Genomic DNA, 25,958 nt, shown 5'->3' with positions numbered 1-25,958 from the left:
AAACCTTTATGGTAAGATTACATGTATAGATAAACCATGGTTCAAACTTATTCTGGAAAAGTTCATTAAGAAGAATTTAAGAATGGACACTGGCAAGTCTTAAAAGATGTGTACTGCACGATGATTATACTTGCTTGAAATAGGGACAAGTGAGAGGACAAAATTAGAAACTCTTTTTGAACACTCCCTCAAATTTGGCAGTACTAGGACAGAATAAAGATTATTTCTATGATATGGGAGTGAACATAGGTTGTCCCATTGGCCTCATTTACTTTCACATAATGAATTCCTTGTAGCAGGAAAAATGAAATACTATATTAAATGGTTATCGGTATGGCTAGCCAGAATTGTTTATTGCTGAGAAAATAGAGAGGGCAAACAGGTTGACTGTCTTGTCAACCTACATCAGAAGTAGCTGCAAACAAACTACACAGTGAATTATCAAAATTTAAAGGAATGCAGGACTACTTCTACTAAATATACTATAGAAATAAGCCAGCTTGTCATAGTGTAGGAGGCATGGGAGGCGCCTTGTTAAGACAACTGAGATGCTTTATTTTTCATGTACGTTTTGTTTTTATGTACTACACTGTCATATTGAGTCTTATCAATGAAAATGGGAAAGTTAAATCCATGGCTCTGGTTCTCTTTCTACTTTACAGTTATAGAATCATAGAAAATATAGGGCTGGAATGAACCTCGAGAAGTTATCAAGTCAACAAGTCCCTTGTTCTGAGGCAGGACCAAGTAAATCTAGACCACCCCTGAGGGATATTTTGTCCAATCTATTCTTAACAGTTTCCAGTGATGGGGATTCCACAACGTCCCTTGGAAGCTATCAGAGTCTGGGGTGCGATCCAGACTAGTGAGGGCCTGTGTCACTACCTGCCATGCAACCTTGATTGCATCACAATGCCTTGCTGCTGGAGCTCCCAACCTGGGCCCCTCATAAACAGCAAAATAGCATGCAGGTCACACCCTGAGCGTCTGCGTATAGCTTCAGCCTGCTAACAACATTTCAGTCAACGTTCAGGCTTCCTCCAGCCTTAGGGCTTGTTTACACTGAAAAAATACACCCCTGGGGTGCAGCAAGTTACAGCGCTGTAAAACGCTCCTCGTTGAGGTGGTTTTATTTGAGCGCTGGGTCCCAGCGCTGTGCCGTGACCGCACAAGGCACGTTAAAGCGCTGCCAGTGTAGACTAGCCCTATGTTACCACTTGCAGAATGACCCCAAACACTCCCCCAGTCCTGGATTTTCCCCGGAAATGTTGGTTCTGCACTGTGCAGCCCTCTCCTGGGCAGTTCTGATATTAGAGGTCTGTTGCCCCTATGAGGGGTCAATGTGCAAAAGTTTGTTACTTTAATTGGAGTTACCAAACACTTCAATTTAAACACAATGCTGGATTAGTTTTGATTAAAGAATCAAAAAAGTTTAATTACAAAGAGATCTTAAGTGAGTACAAGTCTAAGGCATTAAAATTAGAAATGGTTATGAGAATAAAGAGACAGCACTTTCTAGTAACTAGATCTTAACAAACTTGATTTGATTCAAGGTGAAATCCTTACTACATGTTCCCAGCAACACAGCCGACCAAATTCTCAAATCAGGATCTGCCCCCCAGTCCAAAGGGTTGGTTCCTTTGAGTTCTTACATGAAAGAAAGAGAGAGAGAGAGAGAGAGAGGTAGACCGGGTGAGATGTTCTTGCCCTTTATTTTTATGGTCCAGTCCCCCATTGCCTTTGAAGTGGATTCTTCTGAGTATTACCCTTTGCAGCAAAGTTTATTCAAATAGTGGAGTCTGGGGGTGAAGGTGCCGCCATGCTCTTTCTCCCCTGTGTATGCTGAAATGAAGATTTGCCTTGTCTCCCTCTTGCTGTCTCAAGGACCTTGTTTAGTACTTATATGTAAATTGAGGTGAACACCCATTCCTTTGTTTAAGATAGACTTGCTTAACCACCCCTGCCCACTCGGGGCTATATGGGTTTGAACATGTGCTGCCATCATATAGAGGGAATTCATAACTTTACATATAATGTTGCTACGTACATTTCACCGTGTTGATATTGACCAATGAGCTTTTCGAATGGTACCTCACAAGGCATATTTTGTACAGATTTTTACAGTGGTGTGTAGAGTGTGAATATAGTGGTACATTTGGTCACAGAAGCCCTATTCCAAGATATTTTTTTTTAAATGTAGCATAGTAAGATAGTCTAATTATTTATCTGCGATGTAAAATATATATGACCTGTTTATACACAGAGCTGGTCCAAATAGTGTGGGTCAAAACATGCAGCTGCTAGGGGGCTAGTGTGAAAGCTCACTGCATGTGCTTCAGTGTTGCATGATGTGGCATACAAGCTGCATCTTGTAGATTGAGAGCTCTGTGATCCAAGTAATTTGAGTAAAGGTGACTTGTCTCCATCTTAACTGTTTGCCTGGGAAGTTTTTCTTCTTCGCCCCAACCTCTAATGGTAAACCTCCATTTGTTATTTCCTTAGTTCCCTGTAAAATCTCTCTTTGGACATATTATCTGTATTCCTCCCCACCCAAAAAACAGTGGTAATAAAATGTACCAGTTGGTATAGATGGGAGTCTGGAATAGGACACAGTGGGTTTTAGACAATGCAACCTTGTGTTTACTTGTAGTCATGTGGAAATGTGTCCATTAGGACTAAAACCACCAACCACTTTCACATAAGCCTGGAAAGAGCCGTCAGATTGTAATGGCTTTGGGTCTTTACTGACCTAGGGCGCATTAAAATCACCCTACAGATGCTGGTGAAAAAGGTTCTTTATCCCATCATGCATTTCTGGAGCATTTCAGTCTCCCTGAAACACCTTAAAGAAGAAATAAATAAAAAGAGGTTAATGTCATGGAGTTTAAGGCCAGAAGGGACCACCAGATCATCTAGTCTGACCTCCTGTATGTCACAGGCCACTAACACTAGCTAGTACCTGCACACTAAACCCAATAATCAAAACTAGACCAAAGTATCCATGCATCTGATGAAGTGGGTTCTAGTCCATGAAAGCTTATGCCCAAATAAATTTGTTAGTCTCTAAGGTGCCACAAGGACTCCTCGTTTTTGCTGATACGGACCAACACGGCTACGACTCTGAAACCAAAGTATTACAGTCCACAGGAAATTAAATGTGAGTCCCAGGCAGAGAATAGGGAGGGACCAAAGTAATTATGTAATTAAAACATAGTGCTAGAAACCTACCCATTCTGAATTTTACCATCTGTCTTCACATATTTCTTCAGTGTTCTTTTCCCTTGGAATATGTCCCAGTTGCTTTTTCTGTGATAGAATGATCCTGTTTACCTAATAGCCTTTAAACTCAAGTGTACAAAGCTATTTTATTTATAATACCATGTTGAAATCAAATCTTTTTCTTAAATGACTTCGTGGGGTGGCAGTAGGAGAGAGGTAATCAGCAGTAGTGGGGCTCAGGCAATTCTGATCCGATGCCAGGACCTCTTCCTTGCTGCCAGAGCTGGCACTGCTGGTGCTGCTTCACTTCCTCTCCTACCATCTTAAATAAGAGCTGGAAGGAGAAATAAGTATCAGTAAGACCAAGGCACATTTTGATTCCATCACCACACCAGCCTTCTTTTTTCCATAGCTGGAGTTGCCACATCAGCTCCCCCAAGGTCCTTGCTCACTTAGGCTTTGTTTACACTGGTACAGTGGATTGTGTTAGAAAAGGTATAAACAAAGACCAGCTAATTTTGTTTTTAAACACAACTGAGTTTGTCTGTGCCGGTGCTAAGTACAGATTTATATATTAATTAAAATGTGATAATTAATGTTTCTATCAACTCAGTTTTCCAGGCCTATGCACAGAGAAGTTGCACTAAATTAAGGTAAATTCACTTTTTTTTAACTGATTTACTTAAGGGTGCAAAAGGCTGTGTGGACACATTTATTTCAGTTTATATCAGATCTATTTCACTTTAGCTTAATACAGTTATCGCACCGTAAATGAAATGGGTGCAGCTTTTGCATATAGTCAAGCCCAAAGCCCAAGGTAGCAGGAAGCCTTGGATGACAGATGTGCCACCAGTGTCCTCTCCTTTTGTTTCTGGTTCTTCAGAAATCTGACATGATAGTTGCTCCCTCCCACTTTTCAGATAAATGGGAAGAAAGAAATAATGCCTCAAAGGAGGGCTCACTGGCAGGGGGAGAGGTATAGAAGAAAAAATCTGGTATGCACAGGGAATTCTGTAAAGAATTTCTGCTCCATTACAGATATGTAGTCTGACTGTCAGCTCACAATAGTCTTCAGTGAGAGCCCAGCACATCAGGGCAAGTGGATGGATGCTGGCCATCCAGGCCATTCAAGGTTTAGTATTATTAACGGTATTATTTCTTTCAACAATCTTTTTTTTAATAATTTAGACAAGCAGTTGGAAAAAGCTGAGACCAATGAAGTGATGATCTGGAATTAAGTAACAGATGATGGCAGCGTTACTGAAATGTTGAAGGTTTAGATAGACAGCAGCCTCCTTGAACCTGGAGAAAGAGGGCACACAGACTTCTTGGACCCAGACCCAACCAAGACCATAAGAAATAGGTAATAGTAGTTTCATTTTTAACAGTTTGTAGAAGAAGGGGGAAAAGGCTAGCAAGAGAGAGGCAGAAAACTTTACCACATGGATCATGATGCCAGACAGATCACCATTTATGGAGAAATCAGAGCAAAGACATGGCCAAAGAAGAGAATGAATTCCTGTTGAGCCTCACCAATGAAACAGACTCCTATCAAGTATTTGGGGACCTGCCAGACTCATTCTTGTTCATGATGCCAACAGAGTCGTCGTGTGTGTTGCAAAATGCCAGGGTTTCATTCTGTGTAAATTACCCCTAGATAATGTATCTTCTCCACCTTTCTGAAGAAGCACTTCAGAAGCCACTTAAAGTATAAAACTGAAATAGTAAAACTCTGGATAATTTATGGATTAGACAAATGTGATGATATATCCTTCAACTGTACTCAAACCAATTTATCATATACACTACCAAAACACAGTTTATTTGCTTTTTTATAAATCAGGTAAATCCTGTTTTATTACAGAGAAGGGAGGTGGAGACAGGAGTTTAATTTGAAATGGAGTTTGCTGCAGCAGGCAGATATGATGCTTCAAAGTGCTAAGATATTTTTACGTTTTTGTTGAAATTTTTTTTTGTCACGATAGATTAGCAGCATCCTACAAGAGGAATGTCTGGTCTGAAGAAGAACAGGCAAGCAGAGGCTAAGAAGAATAAGGTGTACCAGCCAGGAGCCTTCACATAAGCTGAAAATCTTCTCTCTTAATATTAGGGGAATCAACAGTTCTGTCAAAAGGTTGTTCTATGATCCTCTCATTCTTAAGAAGACAGGGCAGTGTAGAAGAGCCACATTTCACATAACCTAGATCGTTTTAAAATTTTTGATATTTGCTAAGAGAAGCTTGGTGAATGTCTCATAAAAAGAACAAAAGAGAGACTGCAATACTAATTAGCAAAAAAAAAATGGTGTCAATGGAGCTAGGATGTCACCCTACAACCTACATGTTATGGATGTTTGGATATTACATGTTTGGATGCCACCAAAATGCAGCATACACGTTGTGGTGACTGAGTATGTTGCTTATCGGTCATCATGCAGATTGAGGAGTGGGGGAAAAAAACTATGAATTAGGAATTTCCCACTGGAACCTAGAAGAGCATTCTTATCACACCACCAAAAGTTTTGGTCCCCAGGCAATCACAAGTTGTGTAGCGGCGTTCCTTGGTACATGCTCTTCGGAATTCATTTGTCTTCTATTCTAATAATATATCTATACCAAGAAAGTCACAAAAATTGAACCTGTTGATAAAACAGTTGCTAGGTGTGGCTTCAAATATCATCATTTCTGATGTTGTCCTGCCACTTGATGTGAAGCAGCTGACCAAGACAGCGAGAATCGAAAATGTCAATCTGGTATTCTTCAGCCTTCCTCAGCACCCACGTTCCACTTCTGTAAAACAGAGTTGGTATAACAGTGGCTCTATAGATCCACCAGCTTCGTAATAAGCTTCATGCCAAAACATCCCCACAGAAGCTGCTGAAGGGCCCAAAACATGACAGCAGCTGCTTGTATACAAGTGTCCATACCTTTAAGGCATCATTCATCACAATCTATGATGCTGCCCAAATATTTGAATTTCCACCTGCTTAATGTCCCATCTGGACAAGTTAATACTTGGTTGTAATCTGGAGGCTGCTTAATGGTAATGGCCAGGGACTTAGTTTTTTCCAGATTAATTAATAACCAGACCAATGTGCACTACTTCTTGCCCGACATGATTGGCCATCAGCTTCAGTGCCATGTTAAATAAATTGAGCAATATTATGAAGGCTAAATGAGACAAATTAGGTATCCAAAAAAGTTGAGAGACATGGCTAGTTAACTATCAGATTGTGAAGTCTGAAAGTAGTTTCAATGGTTCTCTCTTTTTGGGGAGGCAGGGTGGGTTTGTTTGTTTTAGCATTGTTTGAGCTATGATAAAGATGATCTTCCATAAGTTTGTTATTTGAAAGTTAGCCACAGGAGATGTAAGGTAGTAAATCACTAGTCTTAGAGAAATAGTTTGTATAACTATAAACAACCATGTTTGATGCTACCACGTTCTCAGATAAAATGCTTAGAATTTTCCCAGACGAATCATTGTAAGAAGCTGTTGCAGGGGTGGGATACTTTCATTTCTCTTTATTTGTTCTTAGATCTCTTTTATGAGTTGAACTTTGTGTGTGCTGAAGGATGCCATCAAGAAGCGAATCGCCAGGACCATCTCCAACCAAGATGTTGCCACCTACCTGAGCAGCTCACTGGAAGGTGAATTTGGAAGAGACGGGGGAGACTTTGCTTCATTCTGGACTTGTGCCCACAATGCTACACGACGACTGGCAAACCGTATCGGCTGCCACTGGACATGGTGCAAAGAACGACAGGAGCTGGGAGTCCTGGTGCCACAGGTGAAGAATACAGATCACATTATCATCACTCCGAGAGCTAGAACTATGCTGGCGAGGACCCTGAAGGATGCCATCTGCTGCCAATACGTGGAAAACCTGAAATGGAAGCCAGACCAGGGCAAGGTGTTCAAGGTGACGTGCAAGTGGGACGCCAACAACCACTTCCTCTCCGCGGACAGCTTTGCCCGATTTGCTGACTGGAGGTTCATCCACAGGGTGGCTCAACTGCGTTCCTCTGAACGGAGCCATCCGCCACAGGAATCAGGACAAGCGATGCAGGAAGTGCGGCTACACCAACAAGATGCTACCCCACGTCCTGTGTAGCTGCAAGCCCCATTCGAGAGATTGGCAGCTGCGACACAACGCCATCCAAGATTGCCTGGCCAGAGCCATCCTGCCACCCACGGGGAAGGTTGCCATAAACTCCGCCATCCCTGGAACTGACAGCCAACTGCGACCAGACATTGTCGTCACCAATGAGGACTGGAAGAAGATCTTCATGGTGGACGGTCACAGTGCCGTTCGAGAACAGGACCCCGGATTTCCACCATGCCCAAGCTTGAAAGGTAGAGAAATATGCCCCTCTGGCCGAAACCTTGAGAGCTAAGGGTTACCAGGTCCAGACACACGCACTGATCGTCGGAGCCTCAGGCTCATGGGACCCCAGTAATGAGCAAGTGCTGAGAGAATGCGGAATCGGTCAATGCTATGCTTGGCTGATGAGGCAACTCATGGTGTCAGATGCCATCAGGTGGTCAAGGGACACCTACATAGAACACATCACTGGACATCGGGACTCATCATCATCACTTCCCATTTTTTTGCTTGATCCTCAAAATCATCAAGCTGATACCGTAAGCTTGTGACCGGCTCTTCCAAGGAACTCAGCAAATTAACAACAATGACAAGATCCAGACCTGCCTTTTAAAGCTTTACACTAGTTTTGTCAAACCTCTCTGGTATTACATTCCATAAGATACTCATAAATGCAGTTTCCCGTTGGCACATTTTGTACAATGTTTGTGCTTCCATTTGACTGTCACCATTTTACTCGGCATTGTCCATTGTTTCTTTCAAATAATGTCACAACTCCTCAATTATCAAAAACAATTTAGCCAGATTTTGTTCAACGTTAACAGCAACATCATCCTCTTTATTACTATTATTGTCTCTGCCTTCTGTACAGACAAACGGTAGGAAATATGCGTCATCTCTTTATCATTACTTTTGTCTTATATTTCAGGAACAGTTGCCTTTTCTTCTTCCCTCTCCTGAGGGAACAAGTTCATATCCATATCTTTACTTTGATTATCACTTTCTGAGAAAGACGGTCCAGAATCTTTGGAAGATGATTCTGAAGCAGTACTAGCAGAGAAATAGTAAGTTTTGGTAACTTGCTTATAGTATTCTGTCTTCCTAATTTTGTTTTCATTTATATTGTTGCTGGGATTCCCTCTGAAACCTTTTCCACTCAGCTTATCCAGAACAACTCATACATTTCTGATTGGTCTGTTAATTTTTGTAACCAATCCATGTACAGATCATGAACAATCCACAAGCTGCAAAGTAGGTGAGTAAGCAGAGCTGCAGCTGCAAGCTTATCACACTTTACTCTTCTTACTATTTCTTTATCTACTAACTACATGTCATTTACAAGACTGATTTGTGAGTTTATTATTTGTCCATTGTTAACCTCTGTTTCCTTACTTCTGTTTTCTTTCATTGTTCATGCAAGGTCTGCAGCTGCTCCACTTGAAAATTGTCTACCAGACGTCTTGTTTAAGTGGAGTTAAAACAATACCAAAGAAGTGCTGTGCAGTGCTTTCATTAATAGCCAGCAACTGGTGATTAGTGCTGCCAATTCACACACCCCATTTCCAGCAACCGAAAGTCTGAAAAAAATTAATTAAACTTTAACTGTGAAAGCTTAAGAAACTGGGACAAAATCAGTGTCAGCAGGGGACATAAATTATTCTTTTGTTCTTCTCAGCATTAGCATGAAAACAATCAAAATGTCCCTTGTGTATAGTGTATATTTTAAGGATTGGAGACTTCCCTCCCCACCGAGGAAAGCAGGGACCTGACACCCACATGCATGAACACACACATGCATACACCCCACACACAAAAAATGTCATTACTTTTTACCCAGGTTGGGCAATATTCAGTCCAGGACCAGTGACAGATAAGATTCATGATCTGTCAAGGTTTGAAATGGGAGGTTTATACTGTTGGAAAGGGAGCATCCCCATCTTCCTGATGGCATACCCAGGACTTGCTTCTAGTTCCTGAAAGTCCTGAGATATCTGATATTTTTAAGTGCTAGAAAATCTTTTTATATACATTTTTTGAGGTTTTAAAAATATATTAGTATTAATTCTCCTAAGCAATAGACAGCTGTAGTGATGGTACCAAGGCACTTGGCATTTATAAGTGGGCAGGTACACAAATATTATTAATATAATTGCTTTAACAATCAAAATACTTCTACAATCCTTTTTCTTTGAAATATATGGCATGTGAAGATACTTGATAGTATGGAGCAGTATTCTGACAAAGATTTACTGGAAACTTATTTGGGATGATCTGCATAACTCACTTGTGGCTTCTCCACTTGTGAGTAGCTAGCAGTGTCAAAATGATGCTAATAAAACCGTTATATGACAACATTATTTATACATTAATTGTTTTGTCTCGCTCTTACAGGGGTGTGTGTGTATATATGAATCCCATCCATAAACTACTGTATTTAGCTAAAATATTTTATTGATAAAATATTTTAGCTAAGTACAGTAGTTTATGGATGGGATTTTCAAAAGTGCTTAAGTGAGTTAGGTACCCAACTCACTTATACACTTGTGAAAATCCCATTTTAGATCAAATGTGGTTGGTTATTTCTAGGGCTGTCAATTAACCGCAGTTAACTCACACGATTAACTAAAAAAATTAATCACGATTAAAAAATTAATAATTATAGAATACCAACTGAAGTTTATTAAATATTTTTGGATGGTTTTCTTACATTTTCAGTATTGATTTCAATTACAACACAGAATACAAAGTGTACAGTGCTCACTTTATATTGTTATTTTTTATTACAAATATATGCACTGTAAAATGATAAAAAAAAAAGCGTTTTTCAGTTCACCTCATACAAGTACTGAAGTGCAATCTCTTTATCATGAAAGTGTAACTTACAAATGCAGACTGTTTTGGTTACATAACTGTACTCAAAAACAAAACAGGGTAAATCTTTAGAGCCAACAAGTCCACTCAGTCCTACTTCTTGTTCAGCCAATCGCTAAGACAAACAAGTTGGTTTACATTGACAGGAGATAATGCTGTCTGCTGCTTATTTATAATTTCACCTGAAAGTGAGAACAAGCGTTCGCATGGCACTGTTGTAGCCAGTGTTGCAAAGTATTTACATGCCAGATATGCTAAATGTTTGTATGCCCCTTCATGCTTCAGCCACCATTTCAGAGGACATGCTTCCATGCTGATGATGCGCATTAAAAAATAATGTGTCAATTAAATTTGTGACTATACTCCTTGGGGGGAGAATCGTATGTTTCCCGCTCTGTTTTACCTGCATTCAGGATATATTTCATGTTATAGCAGTCTCCGGTGATGACCCAGTGCATGTTCATTTTAAGAACACTTTCACAGCAGATTTGACAAAACGCAGAGAAGGTACTGACGTGAGATTTCTAAAAATAGGTACAGCACTCGACTGAACGTTTAAGAATCTGAAGTGCCGTCCAAAATCTGAGAGGGACCAGGTGTGGAGCATGCTTTCAGAAGTCTTAAAAGAGCAATACTCTGATGCGGAAACTACAGAACCCAAACCACCAAAAAAGAAAACCAACCTTCTGCTGGTGGCATCTGACTCAGATGATGAAAATGAACATGCGTCAGTCCACACTGCTTTGGATCATTATCAAGCAGAACCCATCATCAGCACGGAAGCATGTCCTCTGGAATGGTGATTGAAGCATGAAGGGGTATATGAATCTTTAGCGCATCTGGCATGTAAATATCTTGCAATGCCAGATACAACAGTGCCATACGAATGCCTGTTCTCAATTTCAGGTGACATTGTAAACAAGAAGCAGGCAGCATTATCTCCTGCAAATTGTAACCAGCCTTGTTTGTCTGAGTGATTGGTTGACCAAGAAGTAGGACTTGTAGGCTCTAAAGTTTTACATTGTTCTGTTTTTGAATGGTATTTTTTGGACCTAATTCTACATTTGCAAGTTCACCTTTCATGATAAAGAGTTGCACTACAGTACTTGTATGAAGTGAATTGAAAAATATATTTTTTTTACAGTGCAAATATTTGTAATAAAAATAAATATGAAGTGAGCACTGTACACTTTGTATTCTGTGTCGTAATTGAAATTAATATATTTGGAAATATAGTAAACATCCAAAATATTTAAAATAAATAGTATTCTATTGTTTTTTTAATCGTGCGACAGCCGTAGCTGTTTCCCGTTTTTTTATGTATATATGTGGGTATAGGCCTGATCTCATCTACACTGGTATAAATCATCTACTGGTATAAATGTAACATAACTCCTTTGAAAAGTCAGTGGAATTATAATGGGTGACACTGGTGTAACTGAAATCAGAGTTTGGCCTAACATCTTGATAGCAATACAAAATAATGGGTACACTTATCAAAAGTGTGTCCCCTGGGCAGAAACCAAACTTAGAGATAGCCCACCATATCCCAGAATACACATCAGAAAGTCCACCAAATGATACAAGAGATCAAGGCGATAATTCCGGGTAACATGTGTGGGTGTAGTCTATAAATGATTATATTTATATATAACTCAATTTTCAAATGGGTGATCTGTGGCTGCAGCCCTGTAGTTTTGAGCAGTTTATCCTGGTGCTTTCTCTAAACTGCTCTCCTCCCTGCTGGCATCTTACTGTTTACTTAAAAATGGATTTCTCTATCGTGGGTATCTGGAACTACAAGCCTCACGATATAGACCCCCTCTTGATAATTCCTCTGGACATTCAGTCTCTTCAGTGTTGGCAATCATCCCATTATGTCTCCAAGGTCACTCCAGTACCGCTGTTGACATCATGACCAACACCGCTTCAGGCACCTACATGCTTGGTACCAACGGTACCGCCTCCATCTGCAGTGCTGCTTCCTGTCTCATTCTGGGCGATAGATAATTCAGACCGCATACTTGCTCCTTCTGGTCTCGCTCCATCCTTATCACTGGGATGGAGGTCCTTGGCCTGGCACCTACTGGCCACCGATGCCCTATCAGTGGCCTCGGTGGACTCAGTGGGAAGCTCCTCGATCACAGAGGTTCCACTGCTAGTCTTGTTCAAAGGCAAAATCGCTGGCCAAGTCTGTGGTGGTGACCATAGGTCCATGGGAGGCCCAGGCACCAGTGGTCCCTCTCTATGCAGAACCTCCAGAGTACTCCCTCCCAGATATATCATCCTTGTAACAAGATCCAGCTTTGCCTCAGTTAAAGGTCTTATCCTCGTCTCCAGATAACGTAGTGCTGCCTGGCTCATTCTTCCCTTCAGTGCGAGAGGATTTTAAGGTGTACCAAGACCTTTTGCACCACACAGCTGCTTCCCTGGGCATCCAAGCAGAGTATTTGCAAAAGAACACCCATAGATTGGTGACCCTCTACAGCCATCTTCCCCTGGGAGAGTCACTCTCCCGATGAATGATGCACTCCTCGAACTGGCTAAGGCACTCTGGAGCACCCCAGCCTCAGTACCGTTGGTGGCTAAGTGCATGGAGAAGTGCTATTTCGGTCCCCTGCAGAAGTTTGAGGGGTTTTATTCCTGTCTGCCCCCAAATTCCATAGTCATGACTCTGGTGAATGATAGAGTCCAATAGGGCAGATCCAAGTCCACCCCCAAGGACAGAGATTCCAAACAATTGGACCTTATGGACAAAAAGAGATACATGTCCTCGTCCTTATAAATGCAAATTGCTAACCAGCTGGCCCTGCTGTCCAGATATGCGTTTCTTAACTGGACAGCTATGTCCATGTTCACAGACTGGCTGCCCACGACCTCACAGGAGGAGTTTCAGGCATTTGTTATGGAAGGCTTGCTTGGTGGCTAAGATGTCCTTGCATTCTGCACTCAATATCTTGGACATCTTGGGCCAGGGTGATGGCATCTACAGTCACCATGAGGAGGGCTTCCTGGCTGCAGAATTTGGGTATTGTGTCCAATGTCCAGCAAGCCATCGAGGACTTGCCTTTTGACGACCAACCTCTGTTTTCAGAGAAAACCGATGATATGCTTATGACAGAATGTACCCTTGTGTCTACACCCCACACACTGTTGTAATGATCTTTGTAGAACGTATGCCTTGTAAGGTATTCTGAAAACTCAACTTGCTTCTCAGTATTGTCCTGACAATACTGCCACACATATTTTATATGTGAAGTTATAAGATTCCACTGTATGTTGAACTTAACACATGTTCCAAACTGAAGTTGGCAAACAGTTCTGTGTCAAATAAAAGAATGTGTGCTTAGTAAGACTGCTGAGAGCACATAACAAAAAACTTCCCTTTGAATTTAACATAGTTTAAATTAGGCACCAGTTGCATTTAATCTTTATTTTTCGTAGAACTATTTCTGAATTCTATGTCTTAGATTTTAAGTGAGTACAAATAATATCTCTTTGTAGTTAATCAACTTGTTTTGTTTTATCTAATCCAGTGTGTTTAAGTCAAGGGTCTGGGAAAGTCCATGCAGGGTAACAAGATATGTGCATATCATTTCTATTAATAAAATTATGGACTTTATATACGCTTGCGTTGTCCAGGAGAGGGCTAGACAGTATAGGGCATACATTTCTGGGGTGAAATCTAGGAGTAGGGATGTGTTGAGGTCACCCTGAAATATAACCAAGGCTGGTAAGAGCCAAGGTGTGGCTGGCTAGTTGCAGCACACACAGAGACATCGCTGGGAGTGACTTGCCATGCTGGAGGCTGTTTGTGGGCAGTCCAGACTAGAGGCTATGGCAGCAAAACAGGGTAAAGGGCACCCCAGGTTAGAGGACAAGAGTGACATAGCTACGTATGAGTCTGGGTTGTACCCTGGGTATGTCACAATGCTAGCTTGAGGTCCCTGGGGATGGACACACTGGCAGCACAGAAGTGCCACTATGGCACGCAGCAGCAGTAATATCTCCTGCAATACACATTTGCTCAGCCTTTCCCTCTTCCAAAGCAATGGGACTATCTCAGAAAGAGGAATAGATTCCACAGGAGAAAGGAGTCAGGCTTGGGGGTCAGCCAATCCATGCGCCCCTGCACTCTCTAATGCCCATTTTGACTCCTTGGTCCAGAGCACTGTTCCAGTTGTTGCTTCTCCATCCTCATCACTCCACCCTTTGGGGACAGGCTGGCCTGCTTTCACAATGCTTGGGGCTCAATCAAGTCCAACAACTGGATCCTAGACACTGCCAGATGGGGTTATGCCATCCAGTTCTCCACACCTCCTCCCCACCCTCCCTCCCTGTCCCTCTTCAGGTACCCCGCTCATAAGATACTGCTCCTTGAGCAGGTCAGCTCTCCGTTGGCTTTGGGAGCAGTGGAGGAGGTTCTGCTGAAACACCAGGATGACGGCTGCTCCTCCCGGCAATTCCTGATACCCAAATCCAAGGGAAGGGTGAGACCCATCCTCAACAGGCCTCAACAAATATCAGGTATATGAGGTTCCAAATGGTCACTCTATCGACTATTCTCCCTGCATTGTCTCAGAATGACTGGTTTGCCACTCTGGACTTTCAGGATGCCTACTTTCATGTGGCAATTTTACCTAGCTGCAGAAAGTTCCTTCACTTAGTCATGGGAGAATGCCACTTTCAATACACGGTCCTCCCATTCAACCTGTTTTCCACTCTTGAGCTTTCACCAAATGGATGGTTGTGGTTATGACATATCTCAGGAAAAAGGGCATCCAAATCTTCCCGTACATCACCAACTGGTACTGATGGGCACATCCAGAGAGGAAGTTCTCACTCACATCAGCACTGCATTGTGCTTACTCAATGGTCTTGGTTTCATCCTAAACACTGGAAAGTCAACCTTGACTCCCACTCAAAAAATCGAGTTCATTGAGGCCTGTTAGATTCCATGACATTGAGAGCGTTCCTACTGACCAACTGTTTTCAGACAATTTGATGTCTTTGCCTCAATCTGCAACCTCAGTCTTTCGTGACAGTTTGAATGTCTCTGAGACTGGTGGACCACATGTCTTCTGGCACCCAGGTGGTCCAGTTTGAATATTTGTGCCCCGACCAGACCTACACTGTCCCGGGCTGTACCATCTTTGATAATCTGTATTTGGTCCAGGATCTCTTGGAGCTCGGGTGTAGGGATGGTCTGTCGTTCGCCCTTCTGTCCCTGGATCAGGAGAAGGGGTTCAACAGGGTGGACCACAGATAACTCCTAGGCACTCTGCGAGCGTTCGGCTTCGGACCTCACATTGTGGGTTTTCTCCAGGTGCTATATGTGGAGTGTCTGGTCAGGCTCAACTGGACCCTGACTGAGCCGGTCAGCTTTGGGCGGGGAGTATGGCAGGGGTGCCCCCTCTCAGGCCAGCTGTACACTCTGGTAATTGAGCCCTTCGTCTGTCTCCTCCACCAGAGGCTGATGGGGTTGGTGCTATGGGAACCAGAGCTGCGGCTGGTCCTGTTGGCATATGCCGACGACGTGCTCCTCGTGGTCCAGGATTCAAGCTACTTGGTGCGGGTGGAGGCTTGCCAGGCCGTCTACTTGGTGGCCTCCTCCGCCCGGGTCAGCTGGGTCAAGAGCTCTGGCCTGGTGGTCGGGGACAGGTGGCAGGCGAGCTCCCTCCCACCCATAGAATCATAGAATCATAGAATATCAGGGTTGGAAGGGATCCCAGAAGGTCATCTAGTCCAACCCCCTGCTCGAAGCAGGACCAATTCCCAGTTAAATCATCCCAGCCAGGGCTTTGTCAAGCCTGACCTTAAAAACCTCTAAGGAAGGAGATTCTACCACCTCCCTAGGTAACGCATTCCAGTGTTTCACCACCCTCTTAGTGAAAAAGTTTTTCCTAATATCCAATCTAAACCTCCCCCATTGCAACTTGAGACCATTACTCCTCGTTCTGTCATCTGCTACCATTGAGAACAGTCTAGAGCCATCCTCTTTGGAACCCCCTTTCAGGTAGTTGAAAGCAGCTATCAAATCCCCCCTCATTCTTCTCTTCTGCAGACTAAACAATCCCAGCTCCCTCAGCCTCTCCTCATAAGTCATGTGCTCTAGACCCCTAATCATTTTTGTTGCCCTTCGCTGGACTCTCTCCAATTTATCCACATCCTTCTTGTAGTGTGGGGCCCAAAACTGGACACAGTACTCCAGATGAGGCCTCACCAGTGTCGAATAGAGGGGAACGATCACGTCCCTCGATCTGCTCGCTATGCCCCTACTTATACATCCCAAAATGCCATTGGCCTTCTTGGCAACAAGGGCACACTGTTGACTCATATCCAGCTTCTCGTCCACTGTCACCCCTAGGTCCTTTTCCGCAGAACTGCTGCCTAGCCATTCGGTCCCTAGTCTGTAGCGGTGCATTGGATTCTTCCATCCTAAGTGCAGGACCCTGCACTTATCCTTATTGAACCTCATCAGATTTCTTTTGGCCCAATCCTCCAATTTGTCTAGGTCCTTCTGTATCCTATCCCTCCCCTCCAGCGTATCTACCACTCCTCCCAGTTTAGTATCATCTGCAAATTTGCTGAGAGTGCAATCCACACCATCCTCCAGATCATTTATGAAGATATTGAACAAAACCGGCCCCAGGACCGACCCCTGGGGCACTCCACTTGACACCGGCTGCCAACTAGACATGGAGCCATTTATCACTACCCGTTGAGCCCGACAATCTAGCCAGCTTTCTACCCACCTTATAGTGCATTCATCTAGCCCATACTTCCTTAACTTGCTGACAAGAATACTGTGGGAGACCGTGTCAAAAGCTTTGCTAAAGTCAAGAAACAATACATCCACTGCTTTCCCTTCATCCACAGAACCAGTAATCTCATCATAAAAGGCGATTAGATTAGTCAGGCATGACCTTCCCTTGGTGAATCCATGCTGACTGTTCCTGATCACTTTCCTCTCATGTAAGTGCTTCAGGATTGATTCTTTGAGGACCTGCTCCATGATTTTTCCAGGGACTGAGGTGAGGCTGACTGGCCTGTAGTTCCCAGGATCCTCCTTCTTCCCTTTTTTAAAGATTGGCACTACATTAGCCTTTTTCCAGTCATCCAGGACTTCCCCCGTTCGCCACGAGTTTTCAAAGATAATGGCCAAGGGCTCTGCAATCACAGCCGCCAATTCCTTCAGCACTCTTGGATGTAACTCGTCCGGCCCCATGGACTTGTGCACGTCCAGCTTTTCTAAATAGTCCCTAACCACCTCTATCTCCACAGAGGGCTGGCCATCTCTTCCCCATTCTGTGATGCCCAGCGCAGCAGTCTGGGAGCTGACCTTGTTAGTGAAAACAGAGGCAAAAAAAGCATTGAGTACATTAGCTTTTTCCACATCCTCTGTCACTAGGTTGCCTCCCTCATTCAGTAAGGGGCCCACACTTTCCTTGGCTTTCTTCTTGTTGCCAACATACCTGAAGAAACCCTTCTTGTTACTCTTGACATCTCTTGCTAGCTGCAGCTCCAGGTGCGATTTGGCCCTCCTGATATCTTTCCTACATGCCCGAGCAATATTTTTATACTCTTCCCTGGTCATATGTCCAACCTTCCACTTCTTGTAAGCTTCTTTTTTATGTTTAAGATCCGCTAGGATTTCACCATTAAGCCATGCTTCAGGCCATCCGGTGGAGTGCAGGTCTGCTGCTCTATCTTGGCGTTACTCTATCTAGTCTCTGCCGGAGAACTGGCAAGGTTTAGAGGACAGGGTGGTAGAGTGGCTCTGGAGATGGGCAGGACTATTCCAGTGCTTCTCCCTCCAAGGGAGGGCACTGGTGCTCAATCAGCAAGTCTGGTCCATGCTCTGGCACCGGCTCAGCACCCTGGTCCCTGCTCCAGATTTCCTGACCAACATCCGGAAGTCGGTTATGGAGTTCTTCTGGCTAGGACTGCACTGGATCTCTGCAGGGGTCCTCCACCTGCCCCTGGAGGAGGGAGGACAGAGCCTGAAGTGCCTGCGCTCTCAGGTCCACATCTTCTGCCTTCAGGACCTGCAGAGGCTCCTTTATGGTGCAGGTAGTCTGGCGTGGAGTGTACTGGCGCACGCCTTCCTGCGCTGCTTCTGAGGGCTCCGATATGACTGGCAGCTCCTTTATCTCCATCCGAGGGGTCTTCTGCGAGACCTCTCTGGGCTGCCGGTCTTCTACCAGGACATTCTCCAGACCTGGAAACTGGTTTTGGCCACCAGGTCCGTGGTGGCTACCGAGGGGGTGGATCTCCTTGTGGAGCCCCTACTACACAACCCCCAGCTCCATGTGCAGGTGGCGGAGTCCCCCTCGGTGTGCCAGAGGTTGGTCCTGGCAGAAGTTACCAGAGTCGGAGACCTCCTGGACTATGACCGGGGAGACTGGCTGGATCCCCTGACGCTCGCTCAGTGCATGGGGCTTTCCAGACCTTGTATTCCTCGGTGCATACTTCAGGAGGTGAGGGCTGCTTTACCGCCCACTGTGGGTCTTCCTTGACTGGGTCCTGTGAGAGGGCATGCCCCTCCCACCCTCCACCCCAGGCCTTCTGGACCTTTTCATCAGGCCCTGCCCCGTGGACCTGTCACGCCATCCTACCCCTTTATCGCAAGCCGGCTGCACGATTTGCAGCTGGTTTGGTTCTGGACCGTGCCAAGAAAACACCAGTACATGCTCGTGCTCCACACTCTTCACGTTCTCACCCGTCACGAAGTGGCGGGACCTCTTGCCACCTCTGGAGGGTGAGGAGCCCCGGTGGGCCAGCCTATATTCCACCCTGGTCCCGAGGCCCACCGGGGATGTCAACCGGTGGATCCTTCACAGAGCCGTGAGCACGGGCGTGTACTTGGCGCAGTTCACTCCCCTCCCAGACACCCGCCCCTTTTGCGGTGTGAGGGAGACCTGGTGCATGTGTACCTGGAGTGCGCCAGGTTGCAGCCCCTATTCTGGCTCCTCTTGGATATACTGTTATGTTTTTGGTTGTACTTTTTCCCTCACCTGTTCATCTACGCACTCCCCATCCGTGGCCCCACAAAGTCGCGTGACTGCCTTGTCAGCCTCCTCCTGGCCCTGGCCAAAATGGCCATCTACAAAACCAGGGAGAGGAGGTTGGCTGATGGGGTTTCCTGCGACTGTGGGGCCTATTTCCACTCCTCAGTCTGATGACACAGCCAGGAAGAGTTCCTCTGGCCGGCATCTGCTGGCTCCCTTGATGCCTTCGAGGAACAGTGGGCGCTGTCTGGGGTTCTCTGCTCGGTGTCCCCATCAGGTTCCCTTCGTTTAGCCCTGTGACCTCACTCCCATTCCTGTTATCTCATTAGTTGTCCCCCGCACTTATTTGGAATCCCGGACCTGTCGATCCTCCCCTTAGGCTGGGGGAGGTCCTTCAGTAGTGGGTGGGCTCTGCGCACCCACTTCCTGGATCCCAACAGGATCAGACTCCTGTACCCCACTGGTCTGGGTCTGTCACACATGGCATTTTCCCATGTTTGTTTTGTGTTGAAAAGCCTCAAAAAGCAGAACAAATATTCTAGTAAAGTTGTCTAGCTAGTGTAATGAGTAGCCCTAGAGAGGCTTGTGCTCTGCAAATTTGTCCATATGTCCACAGGCACATTAATATTTAGTGATGTTTGGCAGAATTATTACTTAATGATGAACTTATATATATATCAGGGAAAACATTATGAACAGAGAGGAGCTGGGAAAATGACTCCAGTAGTTTTATGAACAGCCCCAAACATACTTCCTTCACAGTGGGAATGGGCATCCAAAGCCTTTAGTTCATCTAGGGAAGTGTGAACTCTGTTTTTCTTTTGGAAAAACAATTTTCTGGACAGGCTGTGCGTTTTGGGGCTCTGAGTTCTTGAAGATACATGGTACTTGGATGAAGTTGGGAGTCTCTTGTAAAACCATAGTATTTCTTGTTCAAACAAGCTTCAGGTTAGCTGCTTTCTACATGCTTTTTGCACACACGACTGATGTGATTGTCACGGGCATTACCCCAACAGGTTGTGGCTTTGTACACTTTGGAAGCCTCTATTACTGGATTAGAGCCACAAACAGTGTCTCCTACTATACTGTTCCTCTTTCTGCTCATTTTTTTCTTCAGTGTCAAAATGGAGACAGTCATAGCAGAGCTAGCATAAATGTCTGCCTTTGACTACAACTTAAATACCACGCCCTGGTACAAAAATGACAGGCGGTCAAGCAAGCTTATATAAGTGAGAGAAATTAAATTTTATCAAAAAATACAAATTAACATCTTCCTCTAAGCCTCCCCATGTGACTATTCATATATAGATCTTTTAGACTGTCACTTCTTTGGGGCATGGTCCATTTTCATATTTCTCTTTTGTATAATCCCAAGCAATTTTGAAGCATATAACATTAAATAATAGAGATCAGATCTGAAAATTGTACTCTTTTTAAAGTTTTGGCACTGGTTTTCATTTGTTGAATTTTCAATTCACTTTAGATTTTTTCAGTTTTTAGAACTACCTATTTAAATTTAAGAAGGTGTTAGTGATTATGCAAGTTACATAACCTTAACTTGCATTTCTTTTGCTTTCTTTTGTATGACATTAGCAATTTTCATATGCAATTATCAAATGTGTATTTTAAATTCTAGCGAATTACAGAACAATGTCATTTGGAAACAGCATAGAACTCTCACAACATAGCGTTCTTTTTAGTTTTTGCTTGAATAGAAAATGTACTGTAATCTAAACCTGGAAATATTTGGACATATTGGTTTTGGGCTGAGCGAAGTGAGGTTTTATACTCAAATCAGCAGCATTTCTCCATCTGTAACATGATAACTTTTCAATGTTGCATTCAATCAAGTCCAAAATTTCAGGTATGTTCTGGGCATCAATGGGCAGAACTCTCTGGATTTTGGTGAAAATTAGAAAAACAAACCAGGGAAATGTGGGAGGGGGGACACAGAGCCCCTTGTGTCAGGTTAGTAAAGCTAGCAGTTTAAACCACTCCTGAAACTGTCTACAGTTCAAAGAGCCAGTTGATGGCAGCCATTTATGCCTTCCAGCATAAAAGTACCTCCCCATTTCAGCTGTGCCTATCCTCTCAATACAATTTAATATGTTGACCCCCTTAACGACTCATCTCTCAAAGTGGGTGTGGGGAATGGGGACACAAAAATTCCCTGGTGTAGGGGGAAGAGGGGAATAGGGGGCACACAGAACTACTGGTGATGGTGAGAATGGAGGACCCTGGTATGGGGGGAAAGGGGAGAATGGAAAGCACACAGCTCCTGGCGTGGGAGGGGAGCATGGGGGACAATGACTTTGGGGAGAGGGACATGCAGGACACAGATCCCTGGCATGAGGGAGGTATAGGGAGTCCCTGAAATAGAGAGGGATGGGAGGGGATGGCACACAGAATGCTTGTCAGGGGGAATGGAGGAGCAACAAAGTGTGCAACCCTCTAGTTTATTTTTGGTTTAAACTGAGTGAAATTTATAGTGTATAAATATAAAGCTGATTTGGGGAAGGTAAGTGGCATACTGGAATACTTCTAAAGACTGAGGTTCAAACCTGACTTAGCCAGTAACAAAAGCTAAGTAATTTCTTGATTCTCAGGATGGTCATGTAGGAACTTCTAAGGTTATTGAAGTCATTGATTACAGTAATAGGTCACTCTTCAATAATGAAAATCTGAAAATCAGTCAGATTGCTCTTTGGGATGAAAGTATACATTCCTTCTGAGACAGAGCTCATACGTTGGCAGGCCCTAGGGGCATATGGATCACCTATTGAGCTATTAACCTGTTGAGCTATTAACACTTATTTTTTGTAAATGTCTGGGAAAATAGACGCTATTGACTGGAAGATTGGTATCCAATCAGAGCCTTGATTAGCTTGGTGTTTTGCTACTCATTCTCTTAGGAGCTACTGCCACTGGTCATGCCCAGAATACTTTGGAGCTCCGACTCTGTTTGACACATTACAGATAGATCACCAAAATGGGATAGATCTTTTTCATTTTCTCTCTCTGTAGTCTCCTGTCTTCCACAGGTACCACTACTCTGCAGAGCTCCTGAGCTCAGCAGGTTGCCCTGCTCCTTCTGCCTCTTGGTACATCAGAACTTTGGATTCCCACAAATTCCCCAGCTCCCTGTGCCTTGCCTGTGGAGTTCAGGAGCGATCTCAAGGGCTTCCGTTTTTCCTTGCTCTTCAGAGACTTCATAAAGGACCTGTCAGGCCATGCAGATTTTATAAAATATATATTGCTATGCCAGATAAGTCTTAGAAAATATTTCAGTTTTATGCTGTCCTAGATACATTAACTGGATGGAAAGTTTCAAGTGTTAGTCAAAGAATTTTTCACTGAGAGGGACCCAAAACTGTGTGACACTTCAGTAAAATGTTTTAAAGTATCATTTTTAAGCATCAGTAACTTTCAAAATGCTTTGAACAAATGAGGCTATTCCAAAACATTTGTAGAGTAACCTGAAATAATCAAAAATATTTTTCTTGTGTGAAATTAAGGGGAGTGATTCTAGAGCTTTCTTTGGAACCCTGGTTGGAAACATAACTTATGTAGCAGCTGCTGGATGGCTGTGTTCAGGGTCATTTTAAATTATCTATAACTCATAAGCAGTCTGAACAGTTTTCTTTTTACTTTACAGAAAAAAACAGTTGGGTGCCATTCTAAAATGAATCCATTACTAGAAACACATAATTACTGGGTAAATCACACACACCTGCACAGTAAAGAAGGAAAGCCTGATGTTTTAACTCAAAAACATTGACCCTCTGTGACTGAGCTCAGGGAAATTCTTTCAGAGTTAAGTGTAGAAAGTTCTCTCTGAAGTGCAGCCAACAGTGAGCAAACTGTTATATTATAACCACTGCTCTCTACTTCAAATCTCTCTTCATGCCCCATCTCAAGAAATCAGCCTACTAATGATGGCTAGGTAAAATTTAAGTATGGTGATATGAGTGGTGCAGCTCCCCTTCTTCTAAATGTAGTAGGAGAGCTCCCACTCTCTCCCTCTTCCGATCTTGTGGGAGCGCCTCTCCTTGTTAGCTGGAGAGGGTGAGGACTTTGAATCTATCTGAAGAGTTTCGTGGCCTCCAACCCTTTCTATGAGTAGGTGAATCAGTAACATAACCAATCAGATGAAAAGATGCCTTAGCCCAGGAGTTCCATGTCTCCCTCTTCTAAAGAATGATGATCCTCTGCTAGCTGCCCAACCCCTTCAAAGGAAAAGATGCAGAAATACATGCCCTAAAATCTTGTAAAATTCAGGAAAATGTGTAGAATATTTCAAAATGTTACAGGGCATTTTTTGCCTATTTTTGCCTATTTTTACATCAATACAGATTCTCCATCTTGGTCAGGTCTAAGTGGTGCACTTATAGAAATGAGGGTGAGTATAACACACACATACATCTGCGTGCGTGCGCCCACACACACACGCTTATTTTATTGTGGCTTATGTTTAAGGACATTAATTCCATTCAGATATATTTTTTGAATACATAGGTACTCGGATTTTATGGTTACAGGCATTAAAAAAAGGTAAACATTTTTTTGAAAAAAATGTAAAAGAACTTAACAATTTCATTTTCTTTTAATATTTTTAGGGACTTTTCTGGATTTTGAATGAATAAACAAAAATAGTTTTTGGTGGATTTCAAAAAACAAACATTTTCAAAGTTTTATTTTCTAAGAATTTTTCACAAAACTTTTCATTTTCAAAAAAAAGTCCACACTTCATTGAAAAAATATTTCCACAAAAAGTATTGACTAGCTTTAATACTGATACTTTGTCACCACATAAAGTGAGCACCTGTTATGGCAGCCAACAAAATTGGTGAGCTTCCCCATCCTAATTTGATCTTCTTTGAACACTAGTTTAGGGACAAGATAAGGGATGGTTGCCATTAACTTAACCTATTTTATAATATTTAAAAAGGCAAACATATATCAAAAACTGTCTGTTTCATTATATCTCTTTCTCCACGCTCTTCTTATTTCACTTAGACTATAAGGTTTGGGGCAGGGACTGCATCTTTCTCTGTGTTTTAAGAACACATAGCAAGTGGGGCCCCAATTCTGTGTGAGGTCTCTGTGCTACTATAATATAAGCCGTAGATAATGTAATTAGATAAATAGTTAATGACTTCAATTTAATTACAACACATTTTCTTCAAATGTAGCTAATGCACAAGTTTAAAGAGAGCTAACTATTGGAGCAGTTTTAAAGGGTAGCTTACGCTTATTAAGCATGAAGGACACAGAGAAACATAAGATGCTAATTTCAATTTGTAATTTTTAATATACTGTAGCTCAAAAATGTAAGTTTTTTCTGATTTAGCTAATAATAATGGATTCTTCTTTGACTTCAGAGTAAACTTAGCAAATCTTAGGTCATACTAACTTTACTAGCCAAAGTTATTGGGGATGTGGATGTGAGCTAAAATAAGGTGTATAATATACCCTAGTTTTAACCTTAAATAGACAACCTTAAATGCCACTTGTCCATAATACAACTTGCTGAAGCTGCTAATGGCCGGAAATAGTTACGAATAAAGACTGATAACCTGTTAACTTCAATATCCAGTTTCAAACAACTTTAAAAAATGTCAATGAAGAGGCTGAAGATGAGAGCGAATTAGTGACTTGAAGGATTATAATAAGAAGCTAGAGAGCAAGACTCTGGACTACTTAAGAATATAAAATATCAAGGAGATAAATTCAAGAGCCTTGAACAAGTCAGTAAGAAATAATGTAGGGATTATAGGCCTCTACATGAATGCATGAAAGGCAAAGAGGAGTTGGAATTTGTAAAGGACCTAGATATTTTTCAATCTTTCTGTATCCTATCTAGGGTATTAGAGAAAAGCAAAGCACAGTACACAACAATTAACAGTTACATTCTCACTAAATTACATAATATTTTTTCAGTGAAAATGCAAAACTGAAAAGTCATTGGATGGACACAGAAATAAATGAAAATAAAAATGACTTGAAATTTATATTGAATTCTCTGTTGAATTTACTGTATAAAGTTTGAATATTTCATACAGTGAGAAAAGATATTCTGGCAATAAGTTATTGAAAAGTTTGAAATTAAGTAAATGAGCACTTTATAGTTCTGTCACATACACACACAACACTTTTTACCTCACCTAAAAACACAATCATTACATACTAAATGAAACTTAACACTCCCTCCCCAGCAATATGCTGCTTTTCATGTTTTCATTATAACAATTCCCTCTGTCCCTCTCTTAATTGTTATTGAGCAAATTCTTGATAATTTTCTTTATTCTTAATAGTCTTTATTCACGTGCTTAGATTTTGAAATTCACATTGCTAGTATGATCACACTGCACCTTTAAGTGGGGGGATGGAATTTTTCCCTTACCACCAGTTTTACCTAGGTGGAGTTGGGGTTTTTTTTGCCTTTCCCGCAGCGGGATCAGGGAGGGCTTTGTTCATGTGTGGCATGAAGGGAGGTAGGCTATGTGTTGCAACTCATTATATAAGTGGGGTGGATGTCCCGTGCAGGTACTCCATAGGGAAGGTATACAATGATTGGATAAAAATGGCCTGGTAAAGGACTTGAAAGGAAAAGTTGGTTAAAGGAACAGAATGGAGGGGGGGGCGGGGAAGCTTCGGGGACTCCTGTGATTGGTACTGCAGAGATCCAACCCCCCTTTCTTATCACCATCATGTTAAAGTGGGCTCAGTCCCAGGAATGGGTTGGCGGGGAGACC

At 42.8% G+C, this 25,958-nt stretch overlaps 1 long non-coding RNA gene across 1 annotated transcript in view; it reads left to right on the top strand.

Annotated features, from left to right (window-relative positions):
• LOC141986494 (uncharacterized) overlaps positions 1-25,958 on the top strand; it is a 153,152-nt gene that overhangs the window by 123,576 nt on the left and 3,618 nt on the right. The window contains exons 4-5 of the long non-coding RNA XR_012639296.1: positions 4,408-4,582; positions 6,755-8,199. This is a non-coding gene — a long non-coding RNA (uncharacterized LOC141986494). The remainder of the gene's footprint in view (positions 1-4,407; positions 4,583-6,754; positions 8,200-25,958) is intronic.

The sequence above is a fragment of the Natator depressus genome, chromosome 1 (genome assembly GCF_965152275.1).
Source record: "Natator depressus isolate rNatDep1 chromosome 1, rNatDep2.hap1, whole genome shotgun sequence".
Lineage (NCBI taxonomy): Eukaryota > Metazoa > Chordata > Testudines > Cheloniidae > Natator > Natator depressus.
The sequence above is the reverse complement of the archived record's forward strand: the minus strand, read 5'-3'. Positions and strand labels throughout refer to the sequence as shown.